Raw genomic sequence first — 13,766 nt, forward strand, 5'->3', positions numbered from 1 at the left:
AGTGACGACAATGAGGCCGAGGAGGCTGGCCATCTCAGTTTCTCTTCCTTGTGTGAAAGGGGGGCTATCCACGGGTGAACCGAGAAGATGCGGGGGAAATGCCGTGTGTGATAAAAGGGCGTGGGAGGTTGATATGTCTTCAGTCCTGATGAAAGGAGGAAGTTCAAGGCAGAAACCCTTCAAGGCTGAACGGTCACAGCAGCAGCGAACACGTGACTCTGCAGCCATCCTGCCCTTCAGAGGCTTATGCGGTGAGGGTAGTTCAAGGCAAGATAGGGCACAGCCACGCACGCAAGCCCTGGGACTCTGGAGCCATTTGCTGTCTGCCTGTGTGCCCTGGATGAGATAAGGTCTTGGAGCCTCAGTTTCCTCATTGCCAAAAGCAGATCATCTAGCGAATGCAAAGGGCTGCATTACCTCATTTCACCTTTGCAACCACCTTCTGTGGTAGGCACTAACATGATGTTTACTAGTATTGATGCTGGAAGAGTCAGCTGTCAAAGCAATCCGCTTTAAAGCCTTGTTTCTCAAAGTGAGGTCCTCAGACCACCACCAGCAGCAGCAGCAGCAGCATTCAGGGAGCTAAAATGCAGCACCCCACACCTCACACCAGACCCACCGACAGGATCTAATCCTAACCAGTCTCCAGGTGATTCTAGGTGGGTTAAAGTGTGAGAAGCTCAGCTCTAAAGCGCAGCGCCTCCCACCAGCTCACTGCGACACCAAGACCTCCCCCTTAGCACCTCCTGGCCCCGCGCAGTGTTCTCACGGCAGGAGAAGCTGTGAGCTGTTGTCATCCTCAGACATCCGTCCACACAGGCAGGGGTTTCCACATTTTCTTCTGTGATGCATCTTAAGTCCCCAGATCAGTATGCGGTACGGCCTGGGTGCTCCGTAAATATTTGGTGAATAAATGAATTGGCCACTGATAAGTCCATAGAAATGAATGTATTACTTGGGTCAGAAAATTTGAGAAGACAGGGGACTTGGGCCAGCAGTTTTGAAGGAAGACTGGAAAAAGGGCAAAGCCCAGATGTAGGAGGTTCCCGGGACTTGGGGCCGTCAAGGAATGAAGTGTGAGCACAGGGGGCAGTGGCACACTCCAGCTTACTGGGTGATGCTTTCACAGGCTCCTTTGGGGGGCCTCACAGTAGGAATCTGGCCATTCAATGGTGGTTGCTGCTTAGAGGAGAGGAGGGCACAGGGCTGGGGAGGGGGATGGGAAAGGGGGCTCGTGTGTCTGGGTGATGCACTTAGAGCACAGTGGGAATCTCAGGGACACGGGGTGTCAAAGGACAGCAGAGCTTGGGGGCTTGTGGCCTGGGGTATCCTTGGCTGGCAGATGCTGGGTACAGTTTCGTGGGGAATGTAAAACCTGTAGGCTCTAAATGGCTAAAAATCTGCTTGTTTGGATGATGTTTAAAACCACTGGATGTGGACAGATTTGTGTTTGGCATCGGGTAGGTTACTGAGCCTGAATTAACCACCCAGGGCTGGTACGCAGAGGCATCTCTTTGCTCATTGGCGTGACTCAGGGCCTGGGACGTGGCCGGGATCCCAGGCCTGGGTGGGGGGGCATGCAACAGCGGGGTTTCTGTACAGTTAGGAGGGGGTGTGCCAGGGTGACAGGAGGTGGGGGTCTCAGGTGGGAGAGAAAGCACAGAGAGGGAAGGCAGACAAGCATCTCAGAGGAAGGTGGCCTTCCTGTCACCCACAATAAGGCCACAGGACCAGAGAACAGCCCAAACGACAGTTTGAAACTGGATACACAGCACTCCAGTCTTCAAGGCATTCCAGCCCAGTCAGGCTTCCCCACTAACCAGTGAGATGACCTTGGTCAGGCAACCTCCCCTGTCTAGACCTCTACTGTCCCACTCAAAAAGTAGGGGATTCGACTAGATCTGTGTGCTAATAAGCTCACCTGCAGAGTTTTAAAAATGATGCCAGTGCCCAAGCCCCCACCCCAGGACTGGCTGGTGGGTGTCTGGGGGATAAAACCAGGACATCAGCATGCCAGGGCCCATACCCCTAGACCAGGTGGCTCCAGACTCAAGGACCCTGAGGTCAAGTCCTCCCAGCTGCTCTCTCAGGGCCCCGCCGGGAGCTTCTGCAAATGCAAAGGAGGGAGACGGTCCTTCACTACATAGAAAGGTTCCGCCGAGTCACAGTGTATTCTGACTACCCTTTAATTTGGGCTGAAGGCAGAAGATTTTCCACTTTCTCAGTCACAAGGCAGGTTCAGACGTACTTCTAGCTTCACTTTTTCTTTTTTGGCATAAATTGTGCTATAATAACAGGTATTTAAGTTGTGGTTAAAATCTTGCAAATCTTGGGAAAACCAAATAATTTTGTGTTTTCTCTTCACATAACGAAGAGATTTCTAAGTCCTGGTGGCAAATCGTAGCATGCTTGATAATAAGCCCAGTGCTCAGAAAAGACGGGAGAGAGAGTGAAAGACATCTGGGGGTTTCTTAGCCTCAAACTGAAAAGGTTTAACTAGAAGGATGGTCAACTTCCAGAGGAATGTGTGGCCTCTGGGTCTTCTGCAGCGTCATGTGTGGGGGTAAAAGGCAGTTCAAGAATTGGCCAGATGGGCCAGATGGCAGCAGAGCAGGTGAAGTTACACTCACCTCCTCCCAGGGCCAATCAACCTGAGTAACCATCTGAAGACTAGCTGAACAGAGGCCTTATAAGTAAGGATTTACAGAGGAACCTGCATGGAGACTGGCCCTGCACCCATAGGCGGCAGGTGAGAATCCAGAGGGCTATCTCACCTGAAGAGGATTCCGCTGAAGGAGCGAAGGGCCTCAGCCCCATGCCAGGGTCCCTAATGGAGAGCACTAGAGCTGGGAAGAGGAGCCCACACAACATCTGGCTGTGAAAATCCGAGGCGAGTCCACCAGTCCTGGTGAGAAGGGGGTGGCTCTCTTGAAGGGCCAGTGCACAGAATCTCAGTTGAGACACTCACCCTGGGGATGGCCACTCAGAGTGAACTGGTGTCATAAAGAGAGAAGTTGAGGCCTTGGTAGGGCACAGTGGTTAGAGCATCAGCCTTGTACCAAAGGGTGTCGGGTTCGACTCCTAGTCAAGGGCACATACCTGGGTTGCAGGTTCGATTCTCAGCCCCTGATTGGGGCATCTGTGGAAGGCAACTAATCGATGTGTCTCTCTTACATCGATGTTTTTTCTCTCTCTCTCTTTCCCTCTCTCCCTCTCTAAAAGAAAAGAAAAGAACAAGAAAAAAAAAAGAATTGAGTGAGGATTAACCAAAAAAACGAAGAAGTGAGTGGTGTGGCTGTGGGGAGAGGGCTGGTGTGACAGCAGCAAGTGTCCCTGTGCGGGGTCTCTCTCCCACACCACCCACAGATGTCATCTTTCCTGGGTCAAGCATCCTCTTCATACAACATCAACCTGGGGAGTGGGAATAGCACCTCCCTGCTGACTCCTGGAGGATCTACCCTGCAGGGGTCACTCCCAGTGGAGAGGTCTTTGGAGGACTCCAGCATGAGCCTCATGCAGACCTTGTTGAGGAACTCTTGATGAGGATTGGGCAGGCTTAACAGTGCCAGAATCACATGAAAAGAGGTTGAAGGTGGGGTGAGGGCCATTTTTTTCACTGTGCCTGAGCAGTGCCTTCATTTCTGTAAGAAGCTCTGGTCTATTTTAGTCTGTTGAACTCTGCTGGCCTCATCCTGATGACTCCCTGAGACCCTGCCCCATCACAAAGGTCCGCAGGTCCCAGGTGGGAGGGGGTTGGCTTTGGTGTACCCTGAGTCTTTTGCTGAGTGGCCTCAGACACAGCACTGGCACTGAGTTTGAATCTTTATCAATCTGATGAACACAACTCACCCACACCTGACGACTCACTGAGAACCTATCTCATGTAACTCACACACCATCAGAGGCTCTTCCAGTGACTGAGCCTAACAGGCAGCAGACAGGCAAAGGCAGATCTCTGGGTGCCTTGAGCCTTTTGCTGACCTGCTCTTGAGCTTGGAGCTGGTGGAAACCAGCCTTGGTATGCAGCTTGGTCCCTCCCACGTGCACCCAGCCCCAGCAGAGACAGCCACAAACTGTGGATGTTTGATAGCTCCAGACGGGTAGCCCCAAGGCAGGTTACAGGCAGTATCTGTCATTGACCTGCACTGGAGTCCCTTTCAAGAGGCCCCAGAACCAACATACACCGTGGTGAACTTCAGACCACACCAGGCTCACTAAGCTCCACAAGTGGCACAGCCAAAGGGAGAGCTTCGCAGGCATCAAATTCTACTGGGGCAAATTCTGCCTCATAGGGTCAGCCCCACACAGCAGCTCATACACTATGGTTGGGATCAATTCTCATAGTCAGCCAGCCTGAGGGTCAACCCCATCCATAGACAGGGCAACAGTAATCAATACTCATCTACAACAGCAGGGCTCACAGAACCTACAAGAGACTTTCCTGGAGCACTTAGCTCAGGTGATCAGGGAGATTGCACCACCAAGCCCCACACGACACCTACTATGTAAGACCACCATACAAAGACTGGGAGACATAGCAGATCTACCTAGTACATAGAAACAAATACAGAATGGCAGCCAAATTGGGGGGATAAAGAAACATGCCTCAAATGAAAAAACAGGAGAAATTCACAGAAAAAGAACTAAATGAAATGGAGGCAAGCAAGGTACCAAATATAGAGTTCAAAACAATGGTTATAAAGATGCTCAAGTAATTTAGGGGAAGAATAGATTAAATGGGTGAGCACTTAAAGAGATAGCAAACATAAAAAAGGACATAGAAACCATAAAAAATAACCAGTCAGAAGTGAAGAATACATTAACTGAGATGAAAAATACACCAGAAGGAATCAATAGCAGGTTAGACAAAGTAGAGGATTAAATCAGCAATTTGGAAGACAAGGTAGCAGAAAATACCTATGCAAAGCAGCAAAAAGAAAAAAGAGTTTTAAAAAATGAGTATGCTAATCCTGTCCAGGTAGTTGGTTTGAGAGTCATCCCAATATGCCAAGGTTGTGGGTTCTATCCATGGGTCAGGGTGCATACAAGAATCAACTAATGAATAAATAAATAAATGGAACAATAAATCAATGTTTCTCTCTCTCTCTCTCATCAATCAATCAATCAATTTAAAAAATGAGGATACTCTAAGGAACCTCTGGGATAACATCAAGCATAAGGACATCTGCATCATAGGGGTACCAGAAGGAGAAGAGAGGTAGCAAGGGACTGAAAACCTATTTGAAGAAATAGTGACTGAAAACTTCCCTAACCTGGACACATAAGTCCAGGAAGTGCAGACAGTCCCAAACAAGATGAACTCAAAAGGTCCACATTGAGACACATCACAATTAAAATGGCAAAGGTTAAAGACAAAGAGAATTTTAAAAACCACAAGAGAAAGACAGTTAGTTATCTACAATGGAGCTTCTGTAAGACTGTCATCTGATTTCTCAAAAGAAACTTTTCAGGCCAGAAACAATTGGCGTGAAATATTCACAGTGATGAAAAGCATGGACCTACAACCAAGGCTATCATTTAAAATTGGAAAAGAAATAAAGAGCTTCTCAGATAAGAAAAGTTAAAGGAGTTCATCACCAACAGGCTAGTATTGCAAGAAATGTAAAAGGGACTTCTATAAGAAGAAAAAGGAAAAAAAAGAAGAACATAATTATAAAGAATAAAGTGGCAATAAATATGTACCTATCAACAGTCACTTTAAATGTAAACAGCTTAAATGCTCCAATAAAAGACATAGGTTAGCTGAATGGATAAGAAAACAAGATCCATATATATATTGTCTATAAGAAACCCACCATGGAATGAAAGATACATATAGACTGAAAGTAAAGGGATGGAAAAAGATATTCCAAGCAAGTAGAAATTAAAGATAAAAGCTGGGGTAGTAATATTAATATCAGTCAAAATAGACTTTTTAAAAAAGGCTATAACAAGAGAAAAAGAAGGTCATTACACAATGATAAAGGGAGCAAACCAACAACAGGATATAATCCTTATAAACATTTATGCACCCAACATATGAGCACCTAAATATATAAAGCAAATATTGATGGACATAAAGGGAGATATCAACAGTAATATAGTCATAGTAGGGGACTTTAATACCCATTACATTTTTGATCTTCCAGACAAAAAGACAAACACACACACACACACACACACACACACAAACACCCAACAAGGAAACAGGGGCCTTAAATGACACATTACACCAAATGGATTTAATTAATGTTTTCACAGCATTACACCCCAGAATTGCAGGAAATACATTTTTTCAAGTGCACATAGAGCATTTTCCAGGATAGACCACAAGTTAAGTCATAAGGCAAGCCTCAATAAATTAAAGAAAACTGAAACCATTTCATGCATCTTCTCCAACCACAATGGTATAAAACTAGAAATCAATAAAACTAGAAATCAATCACAAGAAAAAAAACTGAAAAACACACAAACACATGCAAGCTAAATCACATGCTACTAAATAATCAATGGATTAACAATGAGATCAAGGAAGAAATCAAAGGCTACCTTGAAACAAATGAAAATGAAAACATAACAACCCCAAATCTATGGAACACAGCAAAAGCAGACCTACAAGGAAAATTCATAACAATATAGGCCTACCTCAAGAAATTTAAAAAATGTCAAATTAACAATCTATCCGTATACTTAAAGGAACTAGAAAAACAAACAAACAAAAAACAATCAAAGCCCAAAGTGAGTAGAAGGAAGGAATAAGATCAGAGCAGAAAGAAAAGAAACTGAATCTAAGAAAACAATACAAAAAAATAATAAATGAAACTAAAAGCTGGCTCTTTGAAAACAAAACAAAAGATTGATAAAATTTTAATCAGACTAATCAACAAAAAGAGAAGGCCAAATAAATAAAATTAAAAATGAAAGAGAAGTAACTGGCACCAAAGAAATATAAAGAATTATAAGAAAATATAAGATGTCCAAATTGGAAAGTAAGAGGTAAAACTGTCATTATTTGCTAATGACATGATATTACATATAGAGAACCCTGAAGAGTCCACCACAAAACCACAACTAGAACTGATCACTGAATTCAGGAAAGTAGCAAGATACAAAATAAATATTCAAAAATCAGCTGCATTTTTATACACCAATAATGAACCATTGAAAGAGAAACTAAGAAAACAATCCCATTTTCTTTTTCTTTCTTTCTTCTTTTTTTTTTTTGCAAAGTTACAAATTTATTGGTCTGGAAATAAATACAAATATCTCGTTAAGAAACTCCTCTGGAGAGACGTATACACAGCAGTTTTCTGTCTGGATCCAGCCACTCCTGCCCTGACCCCTGAACCTCTGCTCGAGGTCAGGGGACACCTCCCATAGAAGGTGGCTGAAAGGGCGAGGGCTATGCCCTCCATCTTGCCCCGTATCCTCCATGTTGGGGCAACAGCCATGTGCTCAGACCTTCTTCCCGGAAGCCCAGGCCTCTGCTGGCCACGCCGGGATTTCTTTAAACTAACCAATGACAGTAGAAGGACGTGCGCACCATAGAAATTACTGCATCCTATGTAACAAGACCCGGCTTGCGCCTGGCCAATCGGCAGGACCCACAGTCAGCTCTCCTCCCCTCACTCCACCCCCTATTAAAAACCCTGTTTTTTCCCACGGCGGTCTCTCTCGTCTCGCCGGTGCGTCAGCAGAGGCTGGGAGCCAGACCCGGGTCTGTAATAATAATAAAAGACTCTTTGCTTTTGCATTGGACTTGGCTGGCTCCCTGTTGGTCTGTTGGGGGTCTTGAAATCTGGGCATAACAGTGGCAGGTGGATGGACTCATTCATGACCCCTCACGCTGCCTGCAAGGCCTGATTACTCCCTTCCACCAACTCCAGGGTCCCGGAGACCACGCGGTCCCAGCGGCTGATTTACAACGTCCCATTCCCTCTTATCAAACTCCCTAGCAGATGCATGGTTAGCCGGGATGAAAATCGAAAGGCAGTAGTATGGGAACGTGACCCAAACATGTCAGTGGTGCAGTCCCATTCAGAGAGAGGAGGTTAGGGGTGCATGGAGGAGCGGGAGGCAGGAGAGGGAAGGAGATCCCAGGGGATACACATTCCAGAACCCTTACATCTGCTCCCCTGCCCCCCGGAGTCCCCACCCCATACAAAAGCCAACAGGTCTATCTGAAGATCCAGGAATGTAACCGGGTCAGAAAGGTTGGGCTGTCAAGCTCAGATTCAACCATGATTGAACTCAATCATAGAAGGTCTCGAAACCAGGAGGAGATCCACAGAAATCACAACTACCCTGGATTCCATCCCAACCACAAGAGTCTGTTATTTACATCTGGTGCCCAAACCCCACCCCCACCCCCACCCCCGCCCTGCCCCCCAGCATGGACATTCCTGGCAGCGGGCACAGCTGTTGGGAATGTCCCCTCCATCTCCAGGAAAGCACCCCCATATTTAGAGGCTCTTCCCCGTGAAGGAAATAACCATTCGCTCATGTCTTTCCGGTGGAAAGCAGGGGCTGAGGGGGAGGAGGAGAGAGCAGAGCCAAAGCCTTAAATCCATGATGCCAAGCACTTGCCGATGGGTTTTATTGTTGTTGCAGCAAAGCCAGAAGGATCTGTCTCCGCCTTTGTGTTCATGAAAAACAAATGTCAGGAAAGCAGGCCTGCGTGCATGCGTCGGCATTGCAGTGTATGCGCGAACTTTAAAAATCGATTTCAGGTGAGCTACATAGATTTACTTTTCCAAACTCTCTGAGCCTCCCAGTAAGCTCCGCCTCTTTTCCCGCTGCCTGTTTTGCCTACACCAGCCCAACCTCCCTGGGCTCGCTGCTCCCTCCTCCCCAAACCAGAGGAGGGTTTTGTTTCCAGAAACTGAGTGGGTTTGTCTTTAGCGGGAGAGGAAACAGAAGCAGGTGGGCTGACTTCCCCTAAAGGCCCCTGAGAGCCCGGATGCCCGGGTTGGCCTAGGCCTGGATTAGGACCTGTTTCCTGCTGTGTTTCTTGTTTGGGGCGGTTTGGCATCTCGGAGGGAGGGGAAGCCAGCGACCACCAGGCCACTCTTCAATGCACAGGGGACACTAAGATGCTTACATTCCTTTGGTCCACCCCGCCCGGCCCTGGAGGGGGCGCCCTGGACAAATCCCATCTAAAGTCATGGCCAGAGCTCCCTCCTACAAAACTAGCTTGGGGTTAATACCGAGTTGCCTGTGGTATGGCGGGCAGGGGCTGGGGAGGGCTGGAGGAGGGGGCAGCTACTATGGTCCCAGAGTCCAGGGGGCGGCGGTGCGCGCAGGCCGCCTAGCAGGACACCTCCATGGACTTGGCCCGGCGTTGTTCCCAGTGGAGCTGGAGTTGGAGGTGATGTCCAGGCGGGCGCCCTCGCTGGTGTGGGAGCGGCTGTGGGACCCCTCCAGGGAGGTGACACTGAAGCCCGAGGCCGTGCGGGACTGCATCAGGCGGGTCATGCTGGCAGAGGGCATGCATCCCATGCCCTGCACGGAGTACTTGAAAGCCTCCGAGAGCTTGGCTGGCTGGGAGATCTGCGGGAGGCCGCCACAGTCCCCCATCTTGAGGAGGGTGGTCTTGGTTGGGTCCAGTTTTGAGTTGCACTCCACCACAGCATCCACGGCGGGAGAACTGTCCCCAACCACCAGCAACACAGGACACTGCAGGGTGACCCTGTGCACTCCCGGCATCGGCCACTCGATCTCCAGGTCCCGCCGGCTGTTGTAGGCGTTGATGAACAAGTGCAGGTTGCCAGGTTCATGTCGTTAAGGATGTGCTGGCGGTAGGTGTGCACCACCTCCACGTTGTTCTGCATCTCCTCCTTCCCAAAGAGGTGGGACACCACCATGTCCGGAAGGGCCTGGGTCCATCCAGAGATCTTGGAGGCCGCCCAGTCCATCCAGCCCTCAGCACAGGGGTTCACGTTGATGAGCACCAGGCCCTCCACCATCTCGGAGTTGTTCAGGGCAAATCGAGTGAAGATGTAGGCGCCAGCCCCAGTCCCCATGCCAATGACGCTCTTCACCCCAAACTGGTGGAGGACTCCTGGCAGCATCTCGGCCAGCTGGTCCATGGACGGGTACATGTTCCTTGGGAGACGCCACACAGAGGAGTTAGCGAGAGCCCGAGGAAATTAACAATGTCCAAACAATCCCATTTTCAATTACATAAAAAACGCCAAGAAATAAATTTAACCAAGGAGGTTAAAGACCTGTACTCAAAAAATTATAATACATTGAAGAAAGAAATCAAAGAAGATACTAATAATTGGAAGCATTACTATGCTCATAGAAAGAATGAATACCGTTAAAATGTCCATACTACCCAAAGCAATCTATAGATTCAACACAATTCCTATCAAAAATACCAGTGGCATTTTTCATAGAACTAGAAAAAATACCCCAAATTTATATGGAAACACAAAAGACCCCAATAGCGACAGCAATCTTTAAAAAGATCAAAGCAGGAAGTGTCAAACTACATGATAATAAACTATACTATAAGGCTACAGTAATCAAAACTGGTACTGGCATAAAAACAGACACATAGATCAATAGAACAGAATAGAAAGCCCAGCTTAGCCGCTTTGGCTCAGTGGATGGAGTGTCAGCCTGTGGACTGAAGGGTCCGGGTTTGATTCCAGTCACGGGCATATGCCTGAGGTTGCAGGCTCTATACCCAGTAGGGGGCATGTAGGAGACAGCCGAGCAATGATTCTCTCTCATCATTGATGTTTCTATCTCTCTCTCCCTCTCCCTTCCTATCTGAAATTAATAAAAATACATTTAAAAAAAATAATAGAAAGCCCAGAAGTAAGCCCACACCTATATGGTCAATTAATCTATGGAGGCAAGAACATACAAAGGGGTTAAGATAGTCTATTCAAGAAATGGTATTGGGAAAATTGGACAGATACATGCAAAGAAATGAAACTAGACCACTTCCTTACACCTTCTACAAGAATAAACTCAAAATGGATTAAAGACTTGAATGTAAGAACTGAAACCATAAAACTTCTAGAAGAAAATATAGTCAGTAAAATCTCAGACATTTCTCATAGCAATATTTTTTCTAGCATATCTCCTCAGTCGAGGGAAACAAAAGAAAAAATAAACTAATGGACTACATCAAATGAAAAGATTTTGCACAGCAAGGAAAGCCATCAACAAAAGGAAAAGACAACCTACTAAATGGGAGAACATATTCACCAATCATACATTCGATAGGGGGTTAATATCTAAAATTGATAAAGAAATCTGAAAACTCAGCACCAGAAAAACAAACAATCCAATTAAAAAGTGGGCAGACGACCTGAATAGACACTTCTCCAAAGAGGACATACAGCTTGCCAACGGACATATGAAAAGATGCTCAATATCACTAATCATAAGAGAAATGCAAATCAAAACCACAATGAGATACCACCTCACACCTGTCAGAGAAACTATCACTAAAAAATCAACACACAACAAGTGTTGGTGAGGATGTGGAGAAAGGGGAATCCTGGTGCATTGTTGGTGGGAATGGCGACTGGTGAGGCCACTATGGAATAAAGTGTGGAGGTTCCTCAAAAAATTAAAAATAGAACTAGCATAGAAATTCCTACTGGGTGTATATTTGAAAAAAACCTAAAACAGTAATTCAAAATTATATAGATAATTTTAGCCTTATTTACAATAGCCAAGATTTGGAGACAGGAAGGGAGAGAGAAATATAAATAAGAGAGCAAAATGCCAATTGGCTGCTCCAGCATGCCCCCACAGGGAATCAAACCCACAACTCGGGCATGTGCCCCAACTGGGAATCAAACCAGCAACCTTCTGGTAACCAACTGAGCCAAGATATGGAAGCAACCCAAGTGCCCATCAGTAGAGGAGTGGATAAAGAAGATGTGGTACATACATACAATGGAATATTATTCATCATAAAAAAAGAATGAAATCTTACCATTTGCAGCAGCATGAATGGCTAAGTGAAATAAGCCAGAGAAAGACAAATACAATATGATTTCACTTATACATGGTATACAAAGAACAAAATAAATGGATAAACAATAGAAAAAGACTTACAGATATAGAGAACATACTGATAGAGGCCAGAGAGGAGGGGCTTGGGAAACAGGGTGAAAAAAAAAAAGGTGATAAGATTAAGAAGTACTAATTGGTAGTTACAAAGTAGGCTGGGGATTGTAAGTTAAATAATAGGGAATACAGTTAACAATATTGTAATAACTATGTATGGTGCAAGGTGGGCACTTTAATTATCTGAGGAAACACTTTATAATCTACATAATTGTCTACCTGCTGTATTGTATACCTCAAACTAATTCAAACAAGTGTTGCATGCAAACCGCAATCCAAACATAAAATTAAAAAATAATGTCCACCAGGGGTCAGCATTTTCCTGATGATAATCCACTTGCAGGCCTTTCCTCTCTGCTCCATGGGACTTCCTGCCTGGATGGTTGAAATGTGGAATTACCTCACACACACCTGGGAGGATACATGCCCACCTCTCCCGAGCTCAGCACAGGAACCCCGGGACCACGCCTTCCCGGGCAACACACACTGTCCTGCTGGCTGTTGGTGGATGGAGCTCACAAAAGACAAACCCGTTCATTGGTTGATCTCTTCACACCCACCCTCCCCTGCCTTCCCTCTGAGGTTCGACAGTCTGTCCCACGCTTCTATGTCTCTGGATCTATTTTTGTTCGTCAGTCTATTTTGTTCATCAGATTCCGCATATGAGATAGGTCATGTGATACTTGTCTTTCTCTGACTGGTTATATGCATAACCGACGGACGCAGACAATGGGATGGTGAGGTCCTGGGGTAGGGGGTGAGGGCGAGCTGGAAGAAGTCACTGGGGGGAAAGGGGATTTATGTAATACTTTCAACAATAAAGACTTTTTAAAAAGTCAAACAAAAAGGCCAAGACACCCAATGCAGTGAGGACTGGATCTAAGAGAACAGCCATGCTGGACCTGTCCCGTGGAGTCAGAGCAGAGGACGACCTGGATGGCAGTGCCCTCAGGCTGCAGTCCCTTGTTAATTCACCTCCCCTCTGAGGGTCTCCCTGTCAGGGGACGGGACTCTCCATGTCCAATGCCAAGGCACCCTTTCCTGAGCGGTGAGGGGGTCACTCTGGCGCCTTCTCTTCCTGCTTGGCAGTGCTCCTGGTTAGTCGTGAAGGTTTCTGTCCCTCCCGGCCTGTGGCTGGAGCACAGGAACAGGGCGAGTCAGCAGGAGTAAACCTGCCAGGCCCGAGGTGATGATCAGGGTTACAGCTGTGCGTGGAGCATGGACAGGCCTCAGACACTGAAGCCTGAACCATCACCGCCCCTGCCCACTGCGGAGTGCGTGCTCTCCTCGGCACCACCTTTCCCTACTCAACCTTCAAACTCAGGCTCCTGGGAATCTTTTCCCGTGAAGACACTGAGACGTTCCCATGCCAGCCCACAGTAACCCCGCCTGGAAACCTCCGCCACTCCCATGGCCCAGACCCTGGTTTGCATGACACAGTGAGGCCTTTCCAGGGCTTCATATTTGAACCCTTACGGTAGGGACTAAGCCTTCTGCATTTTGCAACCTCCAGAGCAGCTGGCCACTTACATGAACCTGATTAACACTCATTCGTGCACATTCTGAGGTATGTTAACTTCCTGTACATTTCCCATTCTCTTCCCCCTGCTCAGAATTCTCCACCTCGGAGACCCAGGGGACTCACTTCCTCCCCTTCACCGAGTCACTGC

The 13,766-nt window shown here is 46.9% G+C and overlaps 1 pseudogene; it reads right to left on the reverse strand.

Annotated features, from left to right (window-relative positions):
* Positions 1-9,037: 9,037 nt before the first annotated feature.
* LOC102428949 lies at positions 9,038-10,100 on the reverse strand (annotated as a pseudogene).
* Positions 10,101-13,766: the final 3,666 nt, after the last annotated feature.

Source organism: Myotis lucifugus, unplaced genomic scaffold (assembly GCF_000147115.1).
Source record: "Myotis lucifugus unplaced genomic scaffold, Myoluc2.0 scaffold_454, whole genome shotgun sequence".
In the NCBI taxonomy this organism is placed as follows: domain Eukaryota; kingdom Metazoa; phylum Chordata; class Mammalia; order Chiroptera; family Vespertilionidae; genus Myotis; species Myotis lucifugus.